At 48.4% G+C, this 11,771-nt stretch overlaps 1 long non-coding RNA gene across 1 annotated transcript in view; it reads left to right on the forward strand.

Moving 5' to 3' along the window:
* LOC144596339 (uncharacterized) overlaps positions 1-4,300 on the forward strand; it is a 74,959-nt gene extending 70,659 nt beyond the window's left edge. Inside the window, exons 2-4 of the long non-coding RNA XR_013547590.1 lie at positions 2,754-2,865; positions 3,769-3,934; positions 4,156-4,300. This is a non-coding gene — a long non-coding RNA (uncharacterized LOC144596339). The remainder of the gene's footprint in view (positions 1-2,753; positions 2,866-3,768; positions 3,935-4,155) is intronic.
* The last annotated feature ends 7,471 nt before the right edge of the window (positions 4,301-11,771 follow it).

Below are 11,771 nucleotides of genomic sequence, written 5' to 3' on the forward strand. Positions count from 1 at the left end.
CTTGTTATCTGGCACGGAGATATTTCCAGTGGGTGACAGGATGGACTGCCGGCTAAATCACCCGTAAACTCATGCTGTGCTCTCTCTCTCAGCATCCCCTTCCAGAGGCACAATCGCGTGAGATGTTTTCATGTTTTTTCCCGCTGGGTGGTTCTGCATAGCGATGAGGTCGTGAACAAACGCCCGGAAAAAACTGCTTCACATGGCGGCACGGTGGCGCAGCGGTAGAGTTGCTGCCTTACAGCGAATGCAGCGCTGGAGACCCTGGTTCGAACCCAACTATGGGCGCCGTCTGTACGGAGTTTGTACCTTCTCCCCGTGACCTACGTGGGTTTTCTCCCAGATCTTCGGTTTCCTCCCGCACCCCAAAGACGTGCAGGTTTGCAGGTTAATTGGTTTGGTACAAATGTAAAATTGTCCCTGGTGTGTGTGTAAGATAGTGTTAGTGTGCGGGGATCGCTGGGCGGCGTGGAAGCTGTGGGACGAAGGGCCTGTTTCCACGCTGATTCTCTAAACTAAACTAAGCTAAATGACCTGCACATTACAAGACCATTTTCAGCAAAACTTGTAAAGATAAAACTCCCGAAGACACTTTTCCACTGTAATAGAAGAAGACTTGCCGCTCTTTTGCAATTGTTGAGATGTATAAAGTTAATGTAGGATATTTTGTTCAACCAAAACGTCAGAATGGGAAAACCAGTCACCAACCACCCTGTCTGCATCGGCAGGTTGGTGGTGGAGAGTAAAGTTTCAAAACTGCACACAATACTCCAAACGTGGTCTGACCAGTGCCTTATAAAGCAGCATTACATCTCTGCTTTTATGTTCCAGGGTTCCTTCCTGTGCCTTATTCTTGTACAGGAAGGAACTGCAGATGCTGGTTTAAACTGAAGATAGGCACAAAAAGCTGGAGTAACAGCAGGACAGGCAGCATCTCTGGAGAGAAGGAATGGGTGATGTTTTGGGTCTGATATATACACATACACACACACACACACACACACACACACACACACACACACACACACACACACACACACACACACAGGCATATACACACACACACAAACATATACACACACGCATATACATACACACACACACATATACACACATATACACACACACACACACACACACATACACATCCACACACACACACACACATATACACACACATACACACACACACACACACACACACATCTACAGACATATACACATATACACACACACACACACACACACACACACACATACACAGACATATACACACACACATATATACACACACAGACTGAAGAAGGGTCTCGACCCGAAACAGGGCCCATTCCTTCTCTCCAGAGATGCTGCCTGTCCCGCTGAGTTACTCCAGCTTTCTGTGCCTTACTGTTTGTTGTATGTTCTAAGACATAAAGTGCTGGAGTAGCTCCGTGAGAATGGACTCTGTTTTGACCGGAGGCTGGTTTATCTTTACCTTCATTAACCGCTGGACATATTTGCCACTTCACGTGGAATGTTGTTTCTCACTATCTCTGTCTTCTCATGCCTCTCTGATCTTTGGTCAAACATGGGAGAGGGCTAAATGCTGTTTCAGTAAATGACTTGCATTACAAATGCTTTGTGTAATCTATATACTAAAACTCTCGTTTGTTTGTTTGTTTGTTCCTGAACTACAGTCAAAACGGTACACGACAGCGCGACAATTTTAGGCCCACCTTACTCACCGTCGTCCCTTTGGTGCTAATGGAAGAAGTTTCATTGAAATCAGTGTTATATTTTTTAAGTTATTCGCATTTTAAAGTTTAAATCTATGTCCGAGGAGGGAGGGAGGGAGGGAGGGAAGGAGGGAGGGGAGGATAAGGGGGGTTGAGGGGGATGAAGTGGGGGGAGAGGAAGGGAGGAGAGGGGGAGGGAGAGGGGGAGGGAAAGGGGGTGGAGGGGGAAGCAAAGGGGAGAGAGGGGGTGAGGGGAGGTGGAAGGAGAGGGTGCTGCACCAATGCAGGAGAGGTTTGGGCCCAACGGGTCCACTTGGTCTAGTTTTATATAAAACTATCAACTGTGTACAGTGGCGCAGCGGTCGAGTTGCTGCCTAACAGCGCCGGAGACCCGGGTTCGGTCCTGACTACGGCTGCTGTCTGTGCGGAGTTTGTACTTTCTCTCTGTGATAGCGTGGGTTTCCTCCGGGTGCTCCGGTTTCCTCCCACACTCCGAAGAAGTGCAGGCTTGTAGGTCAATTGGCTTCTGTAAAATTGTAACTTGTCCCTAGTGTGTGGAGATGTAACTAGTGTACGGGCGATCGCTGGTCGGTGAGGACTCAGTGGGCCCTGTTTCTGTGCTTCAGAAAGTCTAACACTAAAATTTTTAGATTTAGAGATACAGCGCGGAAACAGGCCCTTTCGGCCCACCGGATCCGTACCGCACAGCGACCCCCGCACATTAACACTATCCTACACACACTAGGGACAATTTTTACATTTGCCCAGCCAATTAACCTACAAACCTGTACGTCTTTGGAGTGTGGGAGGAAACGGAAGATCTCGGAGAAAACCCGCACGGGTCACGGGGAGAACGTACAAACCCCGTACAGACGGCACCCGTAGTCGGGATCGAACCTGGGTCTCCGGCGCTGCATTCGCTGTAAGGCAGCAACTCTACCGCTGCGCCACCGTGCTGGGAAACACTTTCTTGTTACGGCATTCTAGGCCAATGATTAGAGTCGGCCACTGAACCTCCATCCATTGTCACGACAGGGCTGAGGTTCCATTGGGATTCCAAGTTCAGATGAACTCCTTCCCAGAGGTGAGGATGTGAGAGAGAGCCAGCACAAGTCCTCGGTGGGTGACGTCTGAATCTAAAGTTCAGGTAAGAGATCTAATTCGTCACATCCCCATTTTAAACGATAGCAGATTACCCACCGCACAGCTTGCAGTGTATAAGAGGGCTTGCAAGAAATGGTTATATTTGTGGCAAAGATAGACACAAAGTGTTGGAGTAACTCTGCGGGTCAATAGACAATAGACAATAGGTGCAGGAGGAGGCCATTTGGCCCTTCGAGCCAGCACCGCCATTCAATGTGATCATGGCTGATCATTCTCAATCAGTACCCCGTTCCTGCCTTCTCCCCATACTCCCTGACTCCGCTATCCTTAAGAGCTCTATCTAGCAGCAGGGCTGAAGGTGACTCCCTACTTTCAGTGCCTCTGGCTCTTCACCTCCCCCCCCCCACCACCCACCCACCCACCCCCCTACTTTCAGACTGAAGAAGGGCTCCGACTCGAAATGACACCCATCCTTTTTCTCCAGAGGTGCTGCCTGAGCCGCTGAGTTACTCCAGCACTTTGTGTCTATCTTTGGTATAAACCAGCATTGGCAGTTTATATTGGGGGCAAAACTGATTTAACAGCAGAGGGCAGGGATCGGGAATCGCTAGGATAGGCGTTAACTTAATCGGTGCCGGTACTAAACACTGGAAACAAAGCCTTCAGGACCTACAGGTGCTGGCTTACACCGGAGATAGATGTGAAAATTTCATGATGTTACTGGTTTCTGAATCTTTCATTCTTTTGTGTTGTGGTTCAAGATCAAAGGTTCTAGGAGTAGAATTAGGCCATTCGGCCCATCGAGTCCACTCCGCCATTCAATCATGGTTGATCTCTACCTCCTAATCCCATTTTCCTGCCTTCTTCCCCCGTAACCCTTGACACCCGTTCTAATCAAGAATTTGTCTGTCACTGCCTTAAAGAGAGATTTTCTATGTTCTATCAGGTGGCGCAGTGGTAGAGTTGCTGCCTTACAGTGAATGCAGCGCCGGAGACTCAGGTTTGATCCTGACTACGGGTGCTGTCTGTTCGGAGTTTGTACGTTCTCCACGTGACCTGCGTGGGTTTTCTCCGAGATCTTCCGTTTCCTCCCACACTCCAAAGACGTGCAGGTTTGTAGGTTAATCGGCATGGTAAATGTAAAAATTGTTCCTAGTGGGTGTAGGATGGTGTTAATGTGCGGGGATCGCTGGCCGGCGCGGACCCGGTGGGCCGAAGGGCCTGTTTCCGCACTGTATCTCTAAAGTAAAATCTGTCCGAAGAGAGATTTTCTGTAAACTGGAATTTCAAATTAGTTTCTAATTTAAGAATTGTTTTATTTTCCAACGGACAGCAAAGGAGCACTGGGGGTGTGGATGGTGATGGCTCGTGGTTGTCAGGGATGGGACAGTAGCTGGGCGGACCGTGTGGTGACGGATACGCTCCATGTCTCTCGTCAACAAGGGAGGCAGTACGGCTGCCAGGACAGATGCCTGAACACAACGGTAAGCTAATAACCTACACTCTCATCCACACCCTGATCCATCATCTCAATGGCTATTTTCGATGGATTAATCATCGTAATCATAATCATCGCAAACATAACATACTTTATTAGCCAAGTGTGTTTTGCAACATACGAGGAGCTTCATTTGCCGTACAGTCATACCAATAAAAAGCAACAGGACACACAACGGGCGGCAGGGTGGCGCAGTGGTAGAGTTGCTGCCTTACAGCGAATGCAGCGCCGGAGACTCAGGTTCGATCCTGACTACGGGCGCCGTCTGTACGGAGTTTGTACGTTCTCCCAGTGACCTGCGTGGGTTTTCTCCGAGATCTTCGGTTTCCTCCCACACTCCAAAGACGTGCAGGTATGTAGGTTAATTGACTGGGTAAAATGTAAAAATTGTCCCTAGTGTGTGTAGGATAGTATTAATGTGCGGGGATCGCTGGGCGGCGCGGACTCGGTGGGCCGAAGGGCCTGTTTCCGCGCTGTATCTCTAAATCTAAAAATCTAAAACACATTTTAACATGAACATCCACCACAGTGACTCCTCCACATTCCTCACTGTGATGGAGGGTGAAAATAAAGTTAAATCTCTCCCCTTCTTTGTCCTCCAGCCGTCGGGGGCTCTAACCTTCCGTTGACGGGGTGATCTTGATTCCCGTAGCCGGCGATCGGGCCTTCCTCGTCAGGGTGATCAAGCTCCTGCATCGGGGGGGAATCTCAGCTCCCCCACGCCGGGCGATCTACCCCAGGTCGGGGCTTGTCGAACCTCGTGCGGCTTTTGGAGCTTCCCGACGTCAGTCTCAACCCGAGACTACGAGCTCCTTGATGTTAAAGTCCGCAGTCCAGGTCCATAGATTACAAATGCTTTGTGTAATCTATATACTAAAATTCTAGTTTGTTTGTTTGTTTGTTCCTGAACTACAGCCAAAACGGTACACGGCAGCGCAACAATTTTAGGCCCACCTTACTCACCGTCGTCCCTTTGGTGCTAATGGAAGATGTTTGGAGCGTCGATCCCAGGCAGGGAATCGGCTCCGATGATAAGTCCACGCCCCACAGCATTCAAATATATTCACAGTAACTACCAGAATTTGCAATTAGAGTCATAGAACCATAGAGTCATACAGTGTGGAAACGGCCTAACTTTCCCACACCACCCAACATGTCCCATCCACACTTGTACCACCTGCCAGCTTTTGGCCCATACCCTCTAGACCCACCCTATCCATGCACCTGTCTAAATTTCTTAAGCGTTATGATAGTACCTGCCTCAACTACCCCCTCGAGCAGCTCGTTCAAAGTACCCACCATCCCAATGGAAGGATGACTTCATCTTCCACATGCTGACATTGGCAGAGGCAGGGTTTTCTTTGCAAGTTGGACCATGATATAGAATTGTAGACGGGAAAGATTTCTATGAACCTAATTGCAGATTCTGGTACCCACAGCTAAGATAACTGAGAGCCATATTTATTCATCCATCTCTCTCGAAGGATTCCCATTCCCATGTTGTCCACTTATTTCCCTGTAACCGCTTCTTCCTTACATGGCCATTAACTACCTCCTGAGCCTCCTACCACAATAGACAATAGGTGCAGGAGGAGGCCATTCGGCCCTTCGAGCCAGCACCGCCATTCAATTTGATCATGGCTGATCATTCTCAATCAGTATCCCGTTCCTGCCTTCTCCCCACACACCCTGACTCCACTATCCTTAAGAGCTCTATCTAGCTCTCTCTTGAATGCATTCAGAGCATTGGCCTCCACTGCCTTCTGAGGCAGAAAATTCCACAGATTCACAACTCTCTGACTGAAAAAGTTTTTCCTCATCTCAGTTCTATATGGCCTACCCCTTATTCTTAAACTGTGGCCCCTTGTTCTGGACTCCACCAACATTGGGAACATGTTTCCTGCCTCTAACGTGTCCAACCCCTTAATAATCTTATACGTTTCGATAAGATCTCCTCTCATCCTTCTAAATTCCAGTGTATACAAGCCCAGTCGCTCCAGTCTTTCAACATACGACAGTCCCGCCATTCCGGGAATTAACCTAGTAAACCTATGCTGCACGCCCTCAATAGCAAGAATATCCTTCCTCAAATTTGGAGACCAAATCTGCACACAGTACTCCAGGTGCGGTCGCACTAGGGCCCTGTACAACTGCAGAAGGACCTCTTTGCTCCTATACTCAACCAACTGCAGAAGGACCTCTTTGCTCCTATACTCAACCACTAACCTCCAAGAGAGTTGATAGAGGGTGGGCAGTTAACTTACAAGCACATCTGTTGGGATGTGGGAAGAATCCCTTATGGCCACAGGGATGTATAAATGAGGTGACCTCCATTGCTCCCTGTTCCACAGAATCCCACTGGTACACTACCCATTAGTTTTAGTTTTAGAGATACAGCGCGGAAACAGGCCCTTTCGGCCCACCGGGCCTGCGCCGCCCAGCGGTCCCCGCACACTAACACTATCCTACACCCCACTAAGGACAATTTGTCCATTTACCAAGTCAATTAACCTACATACCTGTACGTCTTTGGAGTGTGGGAGGAAACTGAAGATCTCGGAGAAAACCCACGCAGGTCACGGGGAGAACGTACAAACTCTGTACAGACAGCACCCGCAGTCGGAATCGAACCCGGGACTCCGGCGCTGCATTCGCTGTAAGGCAGCAACTCTACCGCTGCGCCACCATGCCTTCCCAGTTGATGACACTCCTCCTGAACTTGATTCAAAATGGCACACCCAATATCCTCCCCTTATCTGACATTCTTTTCTCCCTTTCATCTCTGACCTTTGTCCATCCATCTGCCATCAACCCCTCCCCCCCTTCCTCCCCTACCCCCTCCTCACCTGTATTCATCTATCACTTGGCAGCATTTGTCTTTCCCACAACTGCGATGAGAAGGGCAAGATTTAATAGGAACCTGAGGTGCAACTTTTACACACATCGGGTGTGGGTGTATGGAACGAGCTGCCGGAGGAGATAGTTGGGGCAGGTAACACAACCACATTTAAAAGACATTTGGACCGGTATTTGGATAGGACTGGTTCAGAGAGATATGGGCCAAATGAAGGCAGGTGTGACTAGTGTAGATGCAACATGTTGGTCGGCATGGGAAAGTTGGGCCTGTTTCCACAATGTATGGGATGTGGGGAGAAAGCAGGAACGGGGTACTGATTTTGGAAGATCGACCGTGATCATATTGAATGATGATTGGTGCTGGCTTGAAGGGCCGAATGGCCTGCTCCTGCACCTACCTTCTATGTTTCTATGTTTGCCTCTATGGCCATAACACCTCTTTACTCCAGCTTTCTCCCACCCTACTCCGTCAGTCTGAAGAAGGGTGCTGACCTGAAAGGTCGCCTGTGTGTATATGTCCACAGACATACACACACACATATATGTGCACACAAACACATACACAGACACATACACACACGCACATATACACACACACATACACACCCACACACATTTACAGACATATACACACACACACACACACACACACATACACAGACATATACACATACACAGACACATACACACACACACACACATACACAGGCATATACACACACACACACACAATTCCCGACCTGCCAAATTCTCAGCACCTTGTGTTTTACACAGATTCCAGCATCTGCAGTTCCTGGCGTCTCCAGTCCAAAAGAGTGATGGATGGGGATGGTGTAAACATTTACAAAAATAAATTGACGAAAGGCTTAGAATTGAAAATTGCAGGGAAGTAGGGGAGATTGCGAGAGAGTGGAATAAGCCAGGTGGCTCCTTCCAAAAGGCATGGGGACCTGCGTGTGTGTTGTTCGATAATGGCGCTTCTCTGCACAGGTCAGGCCGAGTGCTGGTAACTATAGCAACCTGCTATTTTTCCAGTGTACTTCAAAGAAGGCTGCCATTTTTTTTCTTTGCAGGTAGTGATTCTTCTAATTGTAAACAATTCATAATGTGTGTGTGTCTGCCAGAGAAACGTATGGAAGCGGATACAATTGCAATTTGGGCTTTTAAGAATACCGTGTGTGCGTGCGTGTGTGTATTAATGAGAGGGAATTATGCAGCATGGATACAGGTTATGTGGCCCAATTAGTCTGCACCAACTAAGATGTCCCATCCACAATGGTCCCACCTGCCTGAAGTCCAAAGGCCTTCTAAATGTTGTCATTGTACCGTCAGTCACGTTTACACCTGGTTCCCTCTGTCAAACATTGTAATTGTTTACTGAGAAGGGTGGCACGGTGGCACAGTGGTAGAGTTGCTGCCTTACAGCGCCTGGTTCGATCCTGACTACGGGCGCCGTCTGTACGGGGTTTGTACGTTCTCCCCGTGACCTGCGTGGGTTTTCTCCGAGATCTTCGGTTTCCTCCCACACTCTGAAGACATACAGGTTTGCAGGTTAATTGGTATAAATGTAAATTGTCCCCAGTGTGTGTAGGATGATGTTTGTGTTCAGTGATCGCTGGTCTGGGTCGAAGGACCTCTTTTCACGCTGTATCTCTGAACTAAACTAAACTAAAAAGTTATCCTCCTCACTGAACAGTCTAAATTTGTTAACTAGTTGCATCAGCACATTGTGCTCTTGCGTGAAATGTATTGCCTGAAGTCACTAGAAGCAGTTACCTGGGCTTGCTGCATGAGGAGGCTGGGATGCTTTTCTTTGGAGTGCAGGAGGCTGAGGGGTGACCGTATTGAGGTGTACAAGATCATGAGGGGCATGGATACAGTCTTTTTCCCAGGGTAGAGGAGTCTAAAACGAGAGGGCAGAGGCGTAAGGAGAGAGGAGAGATTTAAGAGGGACCTCAGGGATAACCTGAGTCAGATAGAGCTCTAGGGGCTCGTGGAATCAAGGGATACGGGGAGAAGGCAGGCACAGGTTATTGATTGGGGACGATCAGCAATGATCACAATGAATGGCGGTGCTGGCTCGAAGGGCCGAATGGCCTCCTCCTGCACCTATTTTCTATGTTTCTATGTTTCTATGTGACCTTTTCACTCAGAGGGTAGGTAGTCTGTATCTGGAACGAGCTGCCAGAGGAAGCTATAGAACCGGATGCAATTACAATTTTTAAAAGACATTTGGACAGATATATGGATGGGAAGGGTTTAGAAGCAAATGCAGGCAAATGGGACTAGCCCAGTGTGCCAGCATGGGTAAGGTGGGCCGAAGGGCCTGTCTTGGTGCTGTACACCTCCATGACTTTAGGCTCTACATTCAATGGTAATCAAAGACCGTCAAAACACCTCTGGTGAACTGATGGCCGAACGTTTGTGTCTATGACTTGGTAAAACCTCCCCAGTTGATTCACAGGAGTGTTGTAGAATTAAATGAGATATTCAGCCATGTACTGTAAGTAGATGCGAAGGCAGATAATCAAAAGCTCGTCTGAAGAACTCGTTTTTAAAAAATGTTTTTTAAAGAATCTTATAAATATCCTACTTAGAATGTGGGCTAAGTAGAACTGGAGATCCCGGGGAAAACCCACGTGGTCACAGGGAGAATGTACAAACTCCTTACAGACAGCACCCGTAATCGGGATTGAACCTGGGTCTCTGGTGCCGTAAGGCAGCAACTCTACCGCCGCGCCACCTGTGCTGCATTTCTATGGCGCATCTGTAGACGTTGGTGAGGGGTGTTGTGGTCATGCTGAACTTCCGAAGCCTTCTGAGGAAGTATAGGCCTTGTGCATTAATGCATCGGGTTTCTAAATCCTGTAAGGAAAGATGGGTCGAGATATTTTGGGGGGGGCGGTGGGGGGAGAGAGGTTTTCGAGCTCATGGTCTTGAGAGCTGCGGAACACCCAGCAATGAAGGAGGAGTTTTGGGATGGAGGAGGGAAAGTGGCCAAAAGTGTGGGAGCGCAGGTATCTCAGAGACCCCTATACTGTAGGAGAGGGGAGATGTACAGGGGTCAGAGCACGGTCATTAGTGATAGGAGCAGAATTAGGCCATTTGGCCCATCAAGTCAACTCCGCCATTTAATCATGGCTGATCTATCCCATAGAGTCCTGGAGTGATACAGTGCGGAAACAGGCCCTTCGGCCCAACTTGCTCACACCGGCCAACATGTCCCAGCTACACCAGTCCCACCTGCCCGCGTTTGGTCCATATCCCTCCAAACCCGTCCTATCCATGTACCTGTCTACCTGTTTCTTAAATGTTGGGATAGTCCCAGCTTCAACTACCTCCTCTGGCAGCTTGTTCCATACACCCACCACCCTCTGTGTGAAAAAGTTACCCCTCGGATTCCTATTAAATCTTTTCCCCTTCACCTTGAACCCATGTGTCCTCTGGTCCTTGATTCCCCTACTCTGGGCAAGAGACTCTGTGCATCTATCTTTCCGGAATGGGTGACGTTTCGGGTCGAGACTCTTCTTAAGATGTTAACCTTATCTCTGAACCACAGGAAGGGTAGAAAGAATGTTTCCTCCACTGTAAAGTCATCATAAGGTCATAAGTAATAGGAGTAAAATTAGGCCATTCGGCCCATCAAGTCTACTCTGCCATTCAATCATGGCTGATCTATCTCCCCCTCCTAACCCCATTATCCTGCCTTCTCCCCATTACCCCTGGCACCCGTACTAATCAAAACGGAGGGATTGGAAGATGCAAATTTGGAAACCAAAACATGCAGTTGATGAATGGTGGCAAACTGATGCCGGGTAACAATTTTATTAAAAGATTAAAATGTCACTGTGAAAAGTATCGCAGTTCACACATGGAGAGGTGTGAATGTTTGCTGAAGCTGGAGCTTCCCACCAGCAGATCCCACCTCTGGATTGAAAACTGTCAGATCCAAAATAGCTGATGATTAAGAACAGCAAAGACAGTTTTCGGGATGTCTGATTATTCCTTGTGGATGACTCGATGCAGATAATGAGAAAGAAACCACACCGAATTTTATTAACGGTGGAGCAAAAAGTTCGGACTCGTCTGAAGTCTGATCATGGAGACGCAGCTGGTAGTGCCCCTGCCTCTCAGCGCCGGAGTCCCAGGTTCGATCCTGACTACGGGTGCTGTCCGTGTGGAGTTTGCATGTTCCATGCTGTGACCGCGTGGGTTTCCTCCGGGTGCTCTGATTTCCCCCCACATCCGAAAGACATACAGTACAGGTTGAATTGAATTTAATTGGATTGAATAAATGTTATTATCCAAGTATGTATACGTACATTCCTTCTCTCCTGAGATGCTGCCTGACCCGCTGAGTTACTCCAGCATTTTGTGTCTACCCTATACTTTCAAGGAATTTGCCTTGGGGCTGATCATGGCAGTTTGTAACTGCGATTTCTCCTCAAGGTATGTCCACTTTGAAGAAGTTCTCCTCCTCTCTTCGACGAGAGTTTAGCAACATGCTCTCTCGCTGCTCCCCCTCTGTGATGAGTCTGAAGAAGGGTCTCGACCCGAAACGTCACCCATTCCTTCTCTCCTGAGATGCTGCCTGA

Source organism: Rhinoraja longicauda, chromosome 8, assembly GCF_053455715.1.
Source record: "Rhinoraja longicauda isolate Sanriku21f chromosome 8, sRhiLon1.1, whole genome shotgun sequence".
NCBI lineage: Eukaryota > Metazoa > Chordata > Chondrichthyes > Rajiformes > Arhynchobatidae > Rhinoraja > Rhinoraja longicauda.